Genomic DNA, 16,042 nt, shown 5'->3' with positions numbered 1-16,042 from the left:
CGAACCCGTAGGGTCTACACACTTAAGGTTTGATGACGCTAGGGTTATAAAGGAAGTTTGTATGTGGTAACCAAATGTTGTTCGGAGTCCCGGATGAGATCCCGGACGTCACGAGGAGTTCCGGAATGGTCCGGAGGTAAAGATTTATATATGAGAAGTCCTGTTTTGGTCACCGGAAGAGTTTCGGGGTTTATCGGTAACGTACCGGGACCACCGGGAGGGTCCCGGGGGTCCACCAAGTGGGGCCACCAACCCCGGAGGCTTGCGTGGGCTAAGAGTGGTGAGGGACCAGCCCCTTAGTGGGCTGGTGCGCCTCCCACAAGGGCCCATGGCGCCTAAGAGGTGGGAAGGGGGCAAACCCTAAAGGGGATGGGCCTTAGGGCCCATCTAGTGGCGCCTCCTTCCCCTCTCCCCTCTTGGCCGCCCCCTTGCCTCCCCATCTAGGGCTGCCGCCCCCCTAGGGGTGGGAACCCTAGAGGGGGCGCAGCCCCTCCCCTTCCCCATATAAATAGAGGCCTAGGGCTGCCCCAAAACACACGTGATTTGATCCTGTTGGTGCAGCCCTGCATATCTCTCTCTCCCTCCTCTTCTGTGGTGCTTGGCGAAGCCCTGCAGGATTGCCACGCTCCTCCATCACCACCACGCCGTTGTGCTGCTGCTGGATGGAGTCTTCCTCAACCTCTCCCTCTCTCCTTGCTGGATCAAGGCATGGGAGACGTCGTCGGGCTGTACGTGTGTTGAACGCGGAGGTGCCGTGCGTTCGGCACTTGGTCATCGGTGATTTGAATCACGACGAGTACGACTCCATCAACCCCGTTCACTTGAACGCTTCCGCTTAGCGAACTACAAGGGTATGTAGATGCACTCTCCTTCCCCTCGTTGCTGGTTTCTCCATAGATAGATCTTGGTGATACGTAGGAAAATTTTGAATTTCTGCTACGTTCCCCAACAATACAAGCATCATATTACAAGCCAGGGGCCTCGAGGGCTCGAATACAAGAGCTCGATCATAGACGAGTCAGCAGAAGCAACAATATCTGAGTACAAACATAAGTTAAACAAGTTTGCCTTAAGAAGGCTAGCACAAACTGGGATACATATCGAAAGAGGCGCAGGCCTCCTGCCTGGGATCCTCCTAACTACTCCTGGTCGTCGTCAGCGGGCTGCACGTAGTAGTAGGCACCTCCGGTGTAGTAGGAGTCGCCGTTGACGGTGGCGTCTGGCTCCTGGGATCCAACGCCTGGTCGCAGCAATCGGATATAGAAAGGGGAAAAGAGGGAGCAAAGCAACCGTGAGTACTCATCCAAAGTACTCGCAAGCAAGGAGCTATACTACATATGTATGCATTGGTATCAAATGGATTAAGGGTATCATATGTGGACTGAACTGCAGAATGCCGGAATAAGAGGGGGATAGCTAGTCCTTTCGAAGACTACGCTTCTGGTAACCTCCATCTTGCAGAATGTGAAGAGAGTAGATGGTAAGTTCACCAAGTAACATCGCATAGCATAATCCTAACCGATGATCCTCCCCTCGTCGCCCTGTGAGAGAGCGACCACCGTTGTATCTGGCACTTGGAAGGGTGTGTTTTATTAAGTATCCGGTTCTAGTTGTCATAAGGTCAAGGTACAACTCCGGGTCGTCCTTTTACCGAGGGACACGGCTATTCGAATAGATCAACTTCCCTGCAGGGGTGCACCACATTTCCCAACACGCTCGATCCCCTTTGTCCGAACACACTTTTCTGGGTCATGCCCGGCCTCGGGAGATCAACACGTCGCAGCCCTACCTAGGCACAATAGAGAGGTCAGCACGCCGGTCTAAATCCTATGGCACAAGGGTCTGGGCCCATCGCCCTTTGCACACCTGCACATTGCGAACGCGGCCGGTGAGCAGACCTAGCAACCTCCATTACAAAGGAAGTTGCGTTACGCGGTACAACCCGGCGCGCGCCGCTCAGTCGCTGACGTCACGAAGGCTTCGGCTGATACCACGACGTCGAGTGCCCATAACTGTCCCCGCGTAGATGGTTAGTGCGTATAGGCCAGTGGCCAGACTCAGATCAAATACCAAGATCTCGTTAAACGTGTTAAGTATCCGCGAACGTCGACCAGGGCCAGGCCCACCTCTCTCCTAGGTGGTCACAACCTGCCATGTCGCTCCACCTCAAAGTAACAGTTGGGGGCCATCGGGAACCCAGGCCCACCTCTACCGGGATGGAGCCACATGCCCCTTCAGCCCCCAACTCCGAACAGTATCATAAGTAATGTACAGTATAAAGTATATAGCATATGTCCATGATCACCTCCCGAAGTGATCACGGCCCAGTAGTATAGCATGGCAGACGGACAATAATGTAGGGCCACTGATGGAACACTAGCATCCTATACTAAGCATTAGGATAGCAGGTAAATGTAACAACAGTAGTAGCAAGGACAGGCTATGCATCAGAATAGGATTAACAGAAAGCAGTAACATGCTACACTACTCTAATGCAAGCAGTATAGAGAAGAGTAGGTGATGTCTGGTGATCAAAAGGGGGGCTTGCCTGGTTGCTCTGGCAAGAAGGAGGGGTCATCAACACCGTAGTCGAACTGGGGTTTGTCGGCAGTCTCGAGGTCTACCGGAAAGAAGTAACGGAGGGGGCACACAATAAATAACAAAGCAGTCAAAGCATCACAAAGTGTAACATGGCATTACACGGTGCTAGAGGTGACCTAACATAGTAGTAGGTGCTACTAGCGAACGGGGAAAACATCTGGGAAAGTATTCCCGGTGTTTGACGTTTTCGGACAAACGAATCGAAGGGGTATTGTTGCATGTTCGCTATGCTAGGGATGTGTGGCGGACGAACGGACTGCGTATTCGGATTCGTCTCGTCGTTCTGAGCAACTTTCATATATAAAACTTTTTCATTCAAGATAAGGTTTATTTTATATTAATTTTTGAAGTTTTATTAATATTCTGCAATTTCTGGAATTCTTTTTAATTCGAAAATATTAAATACAGAACTTCTATGGGTACACGTAAGTGTACCCAGGAGTGTGTGGATGTCTATGGTAGGTGGGACCTGTTGACTGCTGAGTCAACAGTCAACAGTCCTAGTTGACTGGTCAAAGAGGGCCAGTGGGGCCCAGGTGTCATACCTACAGTTTTAACACATTCTGTAAAAAAAGATATTTAGAGGTGGGGTCTACCTGTCATTGGGTCACTTTATTTTAACAGATTGATTTAATTAGTTTTAGTAGTGGTGGGTCTCGGTGGTTAGCAGCAGATTAGTGGGGAAGGGGGGATTAGGCCCTAAACTAATCGGGCTCGGTGGTGGCTCTTGCCAGCCACGGCTGGACTTGGCCAGCGCCGCCGCCGGCGAGCGAGCAGGGCAGGCGGCATGGAGGCCTGGGCGGGCGCGCCGGACGGAGTCGGGGCGGCCGGCGCGCGGCAGCGGGGCCATAGCAGAGATGGCAGCACGCGGAGCAGCAGTAGCGGCGGCGGCAGAGGCGAAGGTAGCAGGCGACGCAGCTCAGCAGGAGGGACGCGGAAGCGGGCGAGCAGCTCCGGGGGGGGGGGGGGGGGGGGGGGGGGTGCCCTAGACGCGACCAGGGCGAGCGGCGACCAGCGCAAGGCACGGGCTGTGGCGAGGCGCAGATGGGCAAGCGCGTGCGGAGCGGTGGCGGCAGGTGGCGGTAGCGAGGCCACGGACGGGCACGCGGGCAGGGGACAGTCGGGCGCGTGAGCGCGTGCGTGCGGAGCGGGGAGGGGAGAGGCATGGTGACCGGGGCGCCGGCGACGGTTGCGGTGAGCGTGTGGACAGAGAGGGGGAGGCATGCTCACAGGGGCCGGTCGGGCAGGGCAGCGGGCTCTGGGTGGTCCGACGATGAGGCGAGGCGGAGATGAGGAGGGCGACGTGAGGCGGCGGCCGGCTGGAGGTGAAGTTGCGGGCGCACGGGACCTCCATGGCCGGCGGGTCGGGGGGAGATGGGGTCGGGGCGGTTCGCCCCGTCTCGATCCAGATCGGGAGGAGGGGAACGAGGGGGGAAAGTGGGGGTCGTGGGGAACGGGTTAGGTCGCGGTGGTGGCAGCGGGGCCTTAGTAGGCCAGGCGAGCGGGGTGGCCGGCTGGGCCGGCCAACTGATTAGCTGGGTTGGGGCCCAGCGGGGAGGGGGGTATTCTTTTTTTTGTATTTAGCTCCAGCTAACAAATGAATTTTATTGAATACAAAATTTGGCACATAAATATTGGTTCATATAATGGAGCTGCACACAAAGTTTCAAGGGATAATTAGATTTATGCCCCTAGTTGTGTCCCACTCGTCTGTTTTACCCCTAATTCCCAAAAGTCACCGGTTCTGTCGAAATCACTTTGCTCCTCTTATGCTTTTGCCCTTTGACCATTTGACCGTCAGTTTGAAAACTTCATAACTAATTCATACCAAATTAGAAAAATGCAAATAAGATACCAAAATGTTCAAAAAAACATCACCGATATGTCAGTGTCATTTGCATCCATGAAAAAGTGTTGGAAAGTGCCCATATGAGTTTTAAATCTTATGCTACCACCATGAATAGTAAAATCTAAAAAAGTTCAAAAAAATTCAAAAATAATTTGGTGGCAAAGAATGACAAATGTTTTAAGTGTCTGCCAAGTTTCATCAGGGAATAACATTCGTGGGTGCCGCGGCAAAAAAAAATCAGCACTCCAAAATAGATTTTTTTCGGCCACGACTTCCACGAATGTCGTTCCCTAATGAAACTTGGCAAGCACTAGAACACTTGTCGTTCTTTGCCACCATATTTTTTTGAATTTTTTGAATTTTTTTAGAGTTTACTATTCATGGTGGTATCAAAAGAGCTAAAACTCGGATGTGCACTTTCCAACACTTTTTTCATGAATGCAAATGACACTGACATATAGGTGATGTTTTTCTGAACATTTTGGTATCTTATTTGCATTTTTTTTGATTTTGTATGAATTAGTTATGAAGTTTTCAAACTGACGGTCAAACGGTCAAAGGGCAAAAGCATAAGAGGATCAAAGTGACTTGGACAGAACCGGTGACTTTTGGGAATTAGGGGTAAAACAGACGAGTGGGACACAACTAGGGGCATAAATCTAATTATCCCAAGTTTCAAATCGTTTTGGAAAGGATAAATATTTGTTTATCTTTAAAAAGTTATTTCAAATGTTGTTTGGTCCTGCTTAATTATCGTAGAGGCTTATAAACATTCCCCATAATGTTGGTTGACGATTTTTAATTAGTTAGTGATTATTTACAACCGTTGGAACATTTTTAATCTACTGATTTAATAAATTATAATCTGACCTGTTATTTGAATTTGAATTTAAACCTAGTTTTAAGCAATTGAGGTTTAGCAAATTTTTAAATACGATGACCTGGCACCATTAGTGTGTGGTTACTGTAGCTTGATTATCCGGGCGTCACAATTCTCCTCCACTACAAGAAATCTCGTCCCGAGATTTAAGAGGGGAGTAAGGGAAAGATGTGGCTACGAAATTATATCGAGTCTTCTCGGTCTTGGTTGTTCTTCATGGAGAGGTCGATCCTTTACATCGACGCCTTCATTCCTCTGCTTCAGGTCATCATGAGGAAGTCATCATCCTTTTCTTCGGGAACTCCAACGTACTTACGAATAGGTAAGGGGAAGCTCGGCTACGACAGCATGCTTACGAGGGAAACAATCTGGAGTTAACCATGAATGAGCATAAGATTATCTCTCGAGTTGAACATATAAAATACATCGAGAGTACAATACGAAGGTACAATGAGAGGGTCCAAGCGGATAGATAGCCGCTCAAAGTCTGAACCAGAGTGAGAAAGGGGTTCAGGGCGGCGAGAGTAAGCATTGCGTCTGGTACCAGAATAGAGCAGTAGGAAGGTGGCTCGCGAATTACCTACGAAGCCAAGCACAAGGGATAACTTTGAAGCAGGGATGTACAGGAGAGTCAGGTTTCGATCCTGTGGAACTGTGGGTTATGGGCCCACCATGTGGGTTAAAAGTAGGAAGAGTGGTGACGTCTTGCACGATCATGTAAGCAAGGCATGTCAGAAGATAGCCTGTTAGTTATGTCGGTAACAACCTCGGTACCAAGGGCGAGGGACGAAGAGAACCTTCTTCCTGCTCGTTGAAATGAGGCGGACCAATAGGCAAAGTTCTCATCCATCGGTGGCTACCAGAATGTCATCAACAATAGTAACAAGGTCTTGCTGACAGAATTATACACCGAGGTGTTTACATAAGCAGGAGAATATTACTGCTTAGGTCATATAGATCACAAGAAACGTTAAACCAACCAATGGAAAGGAAAATATGATTATCAGATTAAACAAAACAATGGAAAGGAAAATGTGTTTAAAAACATATTTCAAGGGTATATTCTTTGTGAGGACAAGCGGAGCATGATATCCATGGCAGGATATAATGTAGAAAAGCACTTAAGTAAGGGGGGAGGAAGCTCATGATATTACCCATACAACGATGTTTGGATAATTGAGCAGGAAACATTTAGCATTAGCTTCAATGTTCTTGTTGAAAATCGGAATACCATAGACATGCTTCGAGATAGCATTGACATGGTCTTCAAGCGAAGGTCGAACTTGGATACACAAAGGATTCATCAGGAAAAACATATAGAATAAGTCTTACGATTTCCTCATGGAAGAATGGTTAACCTTGCTAAATAGGAAACTATAACAATAGGTTCTCCGGCCAGGTGTGCTAGGCATTACATCACCTTACCGGGTCATATAAGGACCAATGTTATGACTCTTGGAAAAATATTGCAACCATCATATCTGACCGAGTTTTAGATTTGATTGGTGTCATGATACCTCAGACTCAGGATGCCTGAGAAGAAAAGGTGCAACACAATTTGACGAGATGACATTGCGAGATTCACAGAAATGATCTATGGAAATGAGATCTGAAACAAGAGTTCATCAGTAAACCAAGGAGAGGATGAGGAGGTGGCTGATAGGCTCAGCAACAAATCATCGACATTTCCAAAGGATGGATTTCCACAATTATGTGAACAAGGAAATATCATTTGTCGGACCAAATGATATAATGATGTATGCTCGAGGGAAACATGCACAACTGAACAATGATAGAAGGGTGCACCCAGGAATCTGGACTAGGTAGCACGATCAATGTTCGAATGATGATTCAATAAGCAATAGACTCAGAATGAAACTATAGACCAATAACTTCAAAGCAATAGGGTTGCTAGAAGTTTAGAATTTACACATCACAGACCTTTTGTCGGTATTCCGGTTAGAAACAACACGGAGACCAAGAAATGAACGCAAAAGGTGAGAGATATTACTATATCAAGAATTCTCAAGAGGTGGTAAAATTATCACGACATTCTTGACATAAAAGGTGGTAATATTCCAAGGTAAAGAAGACCAAATGCAGGATAGCAAGGATCTCAAGGTATAACAGAAAACACGAATACGTTTGTGTTGAGCGGAAGGCAATAAAGTGGTCGGTGAAACACAAACCATTGAGGGGCGAGGATGGTATTTCTCATCAAGAATTCGATATATATCTTGGAAGAGCTCAGGATGTTGATGATGACCACGACACATTTGTCGAGAGGTTTCATGAAGATGTAATTCGGTCGGCGATGACATCAAGTCAAATGATGATGCAGCGAAAGGTTATGGGAACCAAGGGTACGCCACAAACTCGAAATCAAGTTTGTTGTTCCAGTAGAAATGATATGACAAGGAAGATCGACGTAAGATTAGGTCATCTTTGAAAATTTTGCTCCGAGAAGAAGGACCAAGTAGCACAGTTAAAATTTAGCATGATAATGATATAGCCAACCGGGCTAGGAATGACTTGAAGGATTATTAACTCGTAAGCAATGAAAATTACTTATGGTTATTGAATCGGAGTACAGACTCGATTCACTATCGGTGTCCTTGAGTGTCTAACAACTCAGAACCCGGGGAAAATTTTGGAATCAGTGAGAAATGATACTTGAAGAAGAACTCATAAGAAGTTATGCAGTTCCGTGATAATCTCGAGCTACCAGGGGGGTAATACTCGACGACAAATCAAAGTAGAGGTTGGACTGGGGTATTACTCTGCAGAAGAGAAGTGCTTAAACTTGCACGAGAAATGGTAGTTAAAGGAGAACGTGGTCGGATTGCAAAAGGCCAGATCCCAGATATAAGATGACTTATACCAAGGGAATAATTAATTTAAGAGAAGCTTTAATGATAAGATCTACATCGTGTCCATGGGCATGAACACAAAGTTCAAGGTCGACTCCCACTTCTCCAATGCATAACCTTTCATTCACTTCTCACTTTCGAGGAAGTTGTAGTGTTGAAATTTTATCTGGCAAAATACCAGAAGTGTATGGCTCGTAAAAACTTTCGAGTTCACACATATTAAGGAAGGCATAGGTTCAACCCATCAGGGTATCATGGAAACATATACCACAAGCTTCAATAGTAAATACCACCAGCTCGAAAACAGAGCATGGTTGAGAAAACAGAGGGTACAATTTACCAAAGGCTTTATATATCCGTGGAAAGGCTCACAAGGTTATTTGAATATGAAGGACACTGTCGGATAATAATCCAACAAAGGACTTGACGGTCCACAAAGGATCTGATGTGAGTATTGGTACTCAACCAGAAAAGGAAAGAATGCAAATGCATCAGGTTATAGAATCATCTGAATAATTCGAAGCATAAATGCAAAGGAATTATGAATCCAAATTGAAGGATCAGAAGTAGACGCTCCGATCAAGGATGGATAGGTTGAATAGTCTTAGGGGTACAATCAAGGGCAATTTGATTGGTCGAGATCCAGCTCATGTTTAAAATGACGTCTGAGCCGGAAGGACGAAATGCAGGATCTGATTTAAGGATTTCGAGCATTCGCAACATATTGATTCAACATACTCCAACTGATAATGACTAAGGACGCCAATAAGATTACCAGACTTATGAGGTTAATCATAATGCAAGCAAGCAAGAATTTCAAGAGCAATAGGTGGTTGAGGATTTTCGGAGATCGAATGGTATTTCAAAGACTTTTGTGAAATACAAGAATCAACTGGGGATGAGCGGATACTCGATAAGTGCCAGAAATTATCCGTAGGGGTATTCAGGTGGCAAAGAACTGCAAGGCAGTAGGCACAAAGTATTCTCGGAACAATAGACAGAATTTCCAAGATATCTTGTAATAACAAGATCAATGGGATTGAAAATGGCAATTGTAGGTAGTTATCCATAAGGATATAACAGTGGTAGGGAACTTGCAAAGGCGGTGGGCACAAGTGTCTCGAGAGAACATCAAAGATTATCTTCGGAATCTTCTGGTGCAGCAGGCGATCAGCTATAATAAGGGAAACTCCGGGTGGATGTGATCACGAGACCCTAATGTTAGATTTAGTAAAACCATTTTAACTCGAATAGAAGAGAGATCAGAGTCCCAGAGTATAGACGAGGAATAAAAGATCCTAATACCACCCAATGGCGACGTGGGCCCATGGGCCGCACAGCCATGTTAGTAAAATAGTTTTCATCGACTAGACTCAACTTCGGCCAAGGAGTGTGGAAGGGAGATTCCTACAGGCAGTCGGCTCTGATACCAACTTGTGACGCCCCTGATTTTGACCGTACACTAATCATACATGCAAACGTGTACGATCAAGATCAGGGACTCACGGGAAGATATCACAACACAACTCTACAATTAAAACAAGTCATACAAGCATCATATTACAAGCCAGGGGCCTCGAGGGCTCGAATACAAGAGCTCGATCATAGACGAGTCAGCGGAAGCAACAATATCTGAGTACAGACATAAGTTAAACAAGTTTGCCTTAAGAAGGCTAGCACAAACTGGGATACAGATCGAAAGAGGCGCATGCCTCCTGCCTGGGATCCTCCTAACTACTCTTGGTCGTCGTCAGCGGGTTGCACGTAGTAGTAGGCACCTCCGGTGTAGTAGGAGTCGTCGTCGACGGTGGTGTCTGGCTCCTGGGCTCCAACGTCTGGTCGCAGCAATCGGGTATAGAAAGGGGAAAAGAGGGAGCAAAGCAACCGTGAGTACTCATCCAAAGTACTCGCAAGCAAGGAGCTATACTACATATGTATGCATTGGTATCAAATGGATTAAGGGTATCATATGTGGACTGAACTGCAGAATGCCGGAATAAGAGGGGGATAGCTAGTCCTTTCAAAGACTACGCTTCTGGTAACCTCCATCTTGCAGAATGTGAAGAGAGTAGATGGTAAGTTCACCAAGTAACATCGCATAGCATAATCCTAACCGATGATCCTCCCCTCGTTGCCCTGTGAGAGAGCGACCACCGGTTGTATCTGGCACTTGGAAGGGTGTGTTTTATTAAATAGCCAGTTCTAGTTGTCATAAGGTCAAGGTACAACTCCGGGTCGTCCTTTTACCGAGGAACACGGCTATTCAAATAGATCAACTTCCCTGCAGGGGTGCACCACATTTCCCAACACGCTCGATCCCCTTTGTCCGGACACACTTTTCTGGGTCATGCCCGGCCTCGGGAGATCAACACGTCGCAGCCCTACCTAGGCACAATAGAGAGGTCAGCACGCCGGTCTAAATCCTATGGCTATGCATCAGAATAGTATTAACGGAAAGCAGTAACATGCTACACTACTCTAATGCAAGCAGTATAGAGAAGAGTAGGCGATATCTGGTGATCAAAAGGGGGGCTTGCCTGGTTGCTCTGGCAAGAAGGAGGGGTCATCAACATCGTAGCCGAACTGGGGTTCGCCGGCAGTCCCGAGGTCTATCGGAAAGAAGTAAAGGAGGGGGAACACAATAAATAACAAAGCAGTCAAAGCATCACAAAGTGTAACATGGCATTACGTGGTGCTAGAGGTGACCTAACGTAGTAGTAGGTGCTACTGGCGAAGGGGGAAAACATCCGGGAAAGTATTCCTGGTGTTTGACGTTTTCGGACAGACGAATCAGAGGGGTATTGTTGCACGTTCGCTATGCTAGGGATGTGTGGCGGACGAACGGACTGCGTATTCGGATTCGTCTCATTGTTCTGAGCAACTTTCATATATAAAACTTTTTCATTCAAGATAAGGTTTATTTTAAATTAATTTTTGAAGTTTTATTAATGTTCTGCAATTTATGGAATTCTTTTTAATTCGAAAATATTAAATACAGAACTGCTATGGGTACACGTAAGTGTACCCAGGAGTGTGTGGATGTCTATGACAGGTGGGACCTGTTGACTGCTGAGTCAACAGTCCTAGTTGACTGGTCAAAGAGGGCCAGTGGGGCCCAGGTGTCATACCTACAGTTTTAACACATTCTTTAAAAAAAGATATTTAGAGGTGGGGTCTACCTGTCATTGGGTCACTTTATTTTTAACAGATTGATTTAATTAGTTTTAGTAGTGGTGGGTCTCGGTGGTCAGCAGCAGATTAGTGGGGAAGGGGGGATTAGGCCCTAAACTAATCGGGCTCGGTGGTGGCTCTTGCCAGCCGCGGCTGGACTTGGCCAGCGCCGCCGCCGGCGAGCGAGCAGGGCAGGCGGCATGGAGGCCTGGGGCGGGCGCGCCGGACGGAGCCGAGGCGGCCGACGCGCGGCAGCGGGGCCATAGCAGAGACGGCAGCACGCGGAGCAGCAGTAGCGGCGGCGGCAGAGGCGAAGGTAGCAGGCGGCGCAGCGCAGCAGGGGGGCGCGGAAGCGGGTGAGTAGCTGCGGGGGGGAGGCGCCCTGGACGCGACCTAGGCGAGCGGCGACCAGCGCAAGGCACGGGCCGCGGCAAGGCGCAGGTGGGCAAGCGCGTGCGGAGCGGTGGCAGCAAGTGGCGGTAGCGAGGCCACAGACGGGCACGCGGGCAGGGGAAAGTCGGGCGCGTGAGCGCGTGCGTGCGGAGCGGGGAGTGGCGTGGTGACCGCGGCGCCGGCGACGGTTGCAGTTAGCGTGTGGACACAGAGGGGGAGGCGTGCTCACATGGGCCGGTCCGGCAGGTCAGCGGGCTCGGGGTGGTCCGACGATGAGGTGAGGCGAAGATGAGGAGGGCGACGTGAGGCGGCGGCCGGCTGGAGGTGAAGTTGCAGGCGCACGGGACCTCCATGGCCGGCGGGTCGGGGGGGAGATGGGGTCGGGGCGGTTCGCCCCGTCTCGATCCAGATCGGGAGGAGGGGAACGAGGGGGGAAAGTGGGGGTCGTGAGGAACGGGTTAGGTCGCGGTGGTGGCAGTGGGGCCTTAGTAGGGCAGGCGAGCGGGGTGGCCGGCTGGGCCGGCCAACTGATTAGCTGGGTTGGGGCCCAACGGTGAGGGGGGTATTCTTTTTTTTTTGTATTTAGCTCCAGCTAACAAATGAATTTTATTGAATACAAAATTTGGCACATAAATATTGGTTCATATAATGGAGTTGCACACAAAGTTTCAAATCATTTTGGAAAGGATAAATATTTGTTTATCTTTAAAAAGTAAATTCAAATGTTGTTTGCTCCTGCTTAATTATCGTAGAGGCATATAAACATTCCCCATAATGTTGGTTGACAATTTTTAATTAGTTAGTGATTATTTACAACCGTTGGAACATTTTTAATCTACTGATTTAATAAATTATAATCTGACCTATTATTTGAATTTGAATTTAAACTTAGCTTTAAGCAATTGAGGGTTAGCAAATTTTTAAATACGATGACCTGGCACCATTAGTGTGTGGTTACTGTAGCTTGATTATTCGGGCATCACAAAACTCTTATCCCTCGCATTACATTATTTTTTATTTGTCTCTCGTTTTCCTCTCCCCCACTTCACTCTTGCCGTTTTATTCGCCCTCTTTTTTCGTTCCCCTTCTATTTTCTAGTTCGTCTCTTTTCGCTTGCTTCTTGTGTTCTTGTGTGTTGGATTGTTTGTCACGATGGCTCAAGATAATACTAAATTGTGTGACTTTTGTAATACCAACAATAATGATTTTATTAGCACTCCGATTACTCCTCTTACCGATGATGAATCTTGTGAAATTAATACTGCTTTGCTGAATCTTGTCATGAAAGATCCGTTTTCCGGCCTTCCTAGTGAAGATGCCGCTACCCATCTAAACAGCTTTGTTGATTTGTGTGATATGCAAAAGAAGAAAGATGTGGATAATGATATTGTTAAATTGAAGCTATTCCCATTTTCTCTTAGAGATCGTGCCAAAACTTGGTTTTCGTCTTTGCCTAAAAATAGTATCGATTCATGGAATAAGTGCAAATATGCTTTTATCTCTAAGTATTTTCCTCCCGCTAAGATCATCTCTCTTAGAAACGATATTATGAATTTTAAGCAACTTGATCATGAACATGTTGCACATGCTTGGGACAGGATGAAATTAATGATACGTAATCGCCCTACACATGGTTTGAATCTTTGGATGATTATACAAAAAAAATTATGCCGGATTGAATTTTGCTTCTAGAAATATTTTAGATTCGGCCGCGGGAGGCACTTTTATGAAAGTGACTTTAGGAGAAGCTACTAAACTCCTAGATAATATTATGGTTAATTATTCTCAATGGCACACTAAAAGATCTACTAGTAAAAAGGTGCATGCAATAGAAGAAATCAATGTTTTGAGTGGAAAGATGGATGAACTTATGAAATTGTTTGCTAATAAGAGTGTTTCTTCTGATCCTAATGATATGCCTTTGTCTACTTTGATTGAGAATAATAATGAATCTATGGATGTGAATTTTGTTGGTAGGAACAATTTTGGTAATAACGCATATAGAGGTAATTTTAACCCTAGGCCGCTTCCTAGTAATTCCTCTAATAATTATGGTAATTCCTACAACAATTCTTATGAAAATTATAATAATATGCCCTCTGATTTTGAATCTAATATTAAATAATTTATGAGTTCGCAAAAGAGTTTCAATGCTTTGATTGAAGAAAAACTGTCTAAGATTGATGAGTTGGCTAGGAACGTGGATAGAATTTCTCTTGATGTTGATTTTTTGAAACTTAGATCTATTCCACATAAGCATGATATCAATGAGTCTCTCAAAGCTATGAGAATTTCCATTGATTAGTGCAAAGTGAAAACCGCTAGGATGCGTGCTGAAAAAGATTGCCTTGTGAAAGCGTGTTCTTCTAGTTTTCATGATAATAAGGATGAAGATCTAAAAGTGATTGATGTGGACCCTATTAAATCTTTGTTTTGCAATATGAATCTTATAACGATGGGACTGGAGATGATTCAACTTTAGTTAAAAGGCGTCCCAATGATTCGGAGTTTTTAGATCTTAATGCTAAAATTGGTAAAAGTGGGATTGGAGAGGTCAAAACTTTATATAGCAATGAACCCACTACTTCGGATTTCAAGAAATTTAATTATGATAATTGTTCTTTAATAGATTGTATTTCCTTGTTGCAATCCGTGCTAAATTCTCTGCATGCTTATAATCAAAATAAAGCTTTTACTAAACATATCGTTGATGCTTTAATGCAATCTTATGAAGAAAAGCTTGAATTGGAAGTTTCTCTCCCTAGAAAACTTTATGATGAGTGGGAACCCACTATTAAAATTAAAATTAAAGATCATGAATGCTATGCTTTATGTGATTTGGGTGCTAGCGTTTCCACGATTCCAAAAACTTTGCGTGATGTGTTAGGTTTCCGTGAATTTGATGATTGTTCTTTAAATTTGCACCTCGCAGATTCCACTATTAAGAAACCTATGGGAAGAATTAATGATGTTATTATTGTTGCAAATAGGAATTATTTGCCCGTAGATTTCATTGTTCTTGATATATATTGCAATCCTACATGTCCTATTATTCTTGGTAGGCCTTTCCTTAGAACGATTGGTACAACTATTGATATGAAAGAAGGGAATATTAGATTCCAATTTCCATTAAGGAAAGGCATGGAATACTTTCCTAGAAAGAAAAATAAATTACCTTATGAATCTATTATGAGAGCCACTTATGGATTGCATACCAAAGATGATAATACTTAGATCTATTCTTGCTTTTATGCCTAGCTAGGGGCGTTAAACGATAGCGCTTGTTGGGAGGCAACCCAATTTTATTTTTGTTCCTTGCTTTTTGGTTCTGTTTAGTAATAAATAATTCATCTAGCCTCTGTTTAGATGTGTTTTTATGCTTTTAATTACTGTTTGTGCCAAGTAAAACCTTTGGAAAGACTTGGGGAAAGTTTACCAATCTTGCTGTAAAAAACAGAAACTTTAGCGCTCACGAGATTTGCTGCCCTTTTTTTTACTGGGAGTGCGATTAGGTTGATTCTTTTTGCAGATGATTAATAGATAAATTCCTCACGTCCAGAAATTTATTTTATAATTTTTGGGGTTACAGGAGTATTTGAAACCTACAGATTACTACAGATTGTTCTGTTTTTGACATATTCTGTTTTTCGCGTGTTGTTTGCTTATTTTGATAAATCTATGGCTAGTATCGGAGGTTATGAACCATAGAGAAGTTGGAATACAGTAGGTTTAACACCAAAATAAACAAATAATGAGTTCATTACAGTACCTTAAGTGGTGGTTTGTTTTCTTATACTAACGGAGCTCATGAGATTTTCTGTTTAAGTTTTGTGTTGTGAAGTTTTCAAGTTTTGGGTAAACATTTGATGGATTATCGAATAAGGAGGGGCAAGAGTCTAAGCTTGGGGATGAACAAGACACCCCAAGGTAAAATTCAAGGACAACCAAAAGCCTAAGCTTGGGGATGCCCCGGAAGGCATCCCCTCTTTCGTCTTCTTCTATCGGTAACTTTACTTGAGGCTATATTTTTATTCACCACATGATATGTGTTTTGCTTGGAGCGTCTTTTATGATTTGAGTCTTTGCTTTTTAGTTTACCACAATCATCCTTGCTGTACACACCTTTTGGGAGAGACACACATGAATTGGAATTTATTAGAATACTCTATGTGCTTCACTTATATCTTTTGAGCTAGATAATTTTGCACTAGTGCTTCACTTATATCTTTTAGAGCACGGTGGTGGTTTTATTTTATAGAAATTATCGATCTCTCATGC

At 45.0% G+C, this 16,042-nt stretch overlaps 2 long non-coding RNA genes across 2 annotated transcripts; both read right to left on the bottom strand.

Moving 5' to 3' along the window:
• Positions 1–911: 911 nt before the first annotated feature.
• Positions 912–4,046, bottom strand: LOC147985713 (uncharacterized). Its single transcript, XR_015615142.1, has 3 exons — positions 3,832–4,046; positions 2,549–2,620; positions 912–1,240 (listed from the first exon to the last, which is right to left on the bottom strand). It is a non-coding gene; the product is annotated as an uncharacterized LOC147985713 (long non-coding RNA).
• Positions 4,047–9,749: 5,703 nt separating this feature from the next.
• On the bottom strand, positions 9,750–12,133 carry LOC147985712 (uncharacterized). The gene is made up of 3 exons (XR_015615141.1): positions 11,994–12,133; positions 10,738–10,809; positions 9,750–10,035 (listed from the first exon to the last, which is right to left on the bottom strand). It is a non-coding gene; the product is annotated as an uncharacterized LOC147985712 (long non-coding RNA).
• Between the last annotated feature and the right edge of the window lie 3,909 nt (positions 12,134–16,042).

This window comes from Triticum urartu, chromosome 2A (assembly GCF_056163025.1).
Source record: "Triticum urartu cultivar PI428250 chromosome 2A, HENAU_Tu73, whole genome shotgun sequence".
NCBI classification, from domain to species: domain Eukaryota; kingdom Viridiplantae; phylum Streptophyta; class Magnoliopsida; order Poales; family Poaceae; genus Triticum; species Triticum urartu.
Note: the sequence above shows the minus strand (reverse complement) of the source record. Positions and strands in the feature narration are given on the sequence as shown.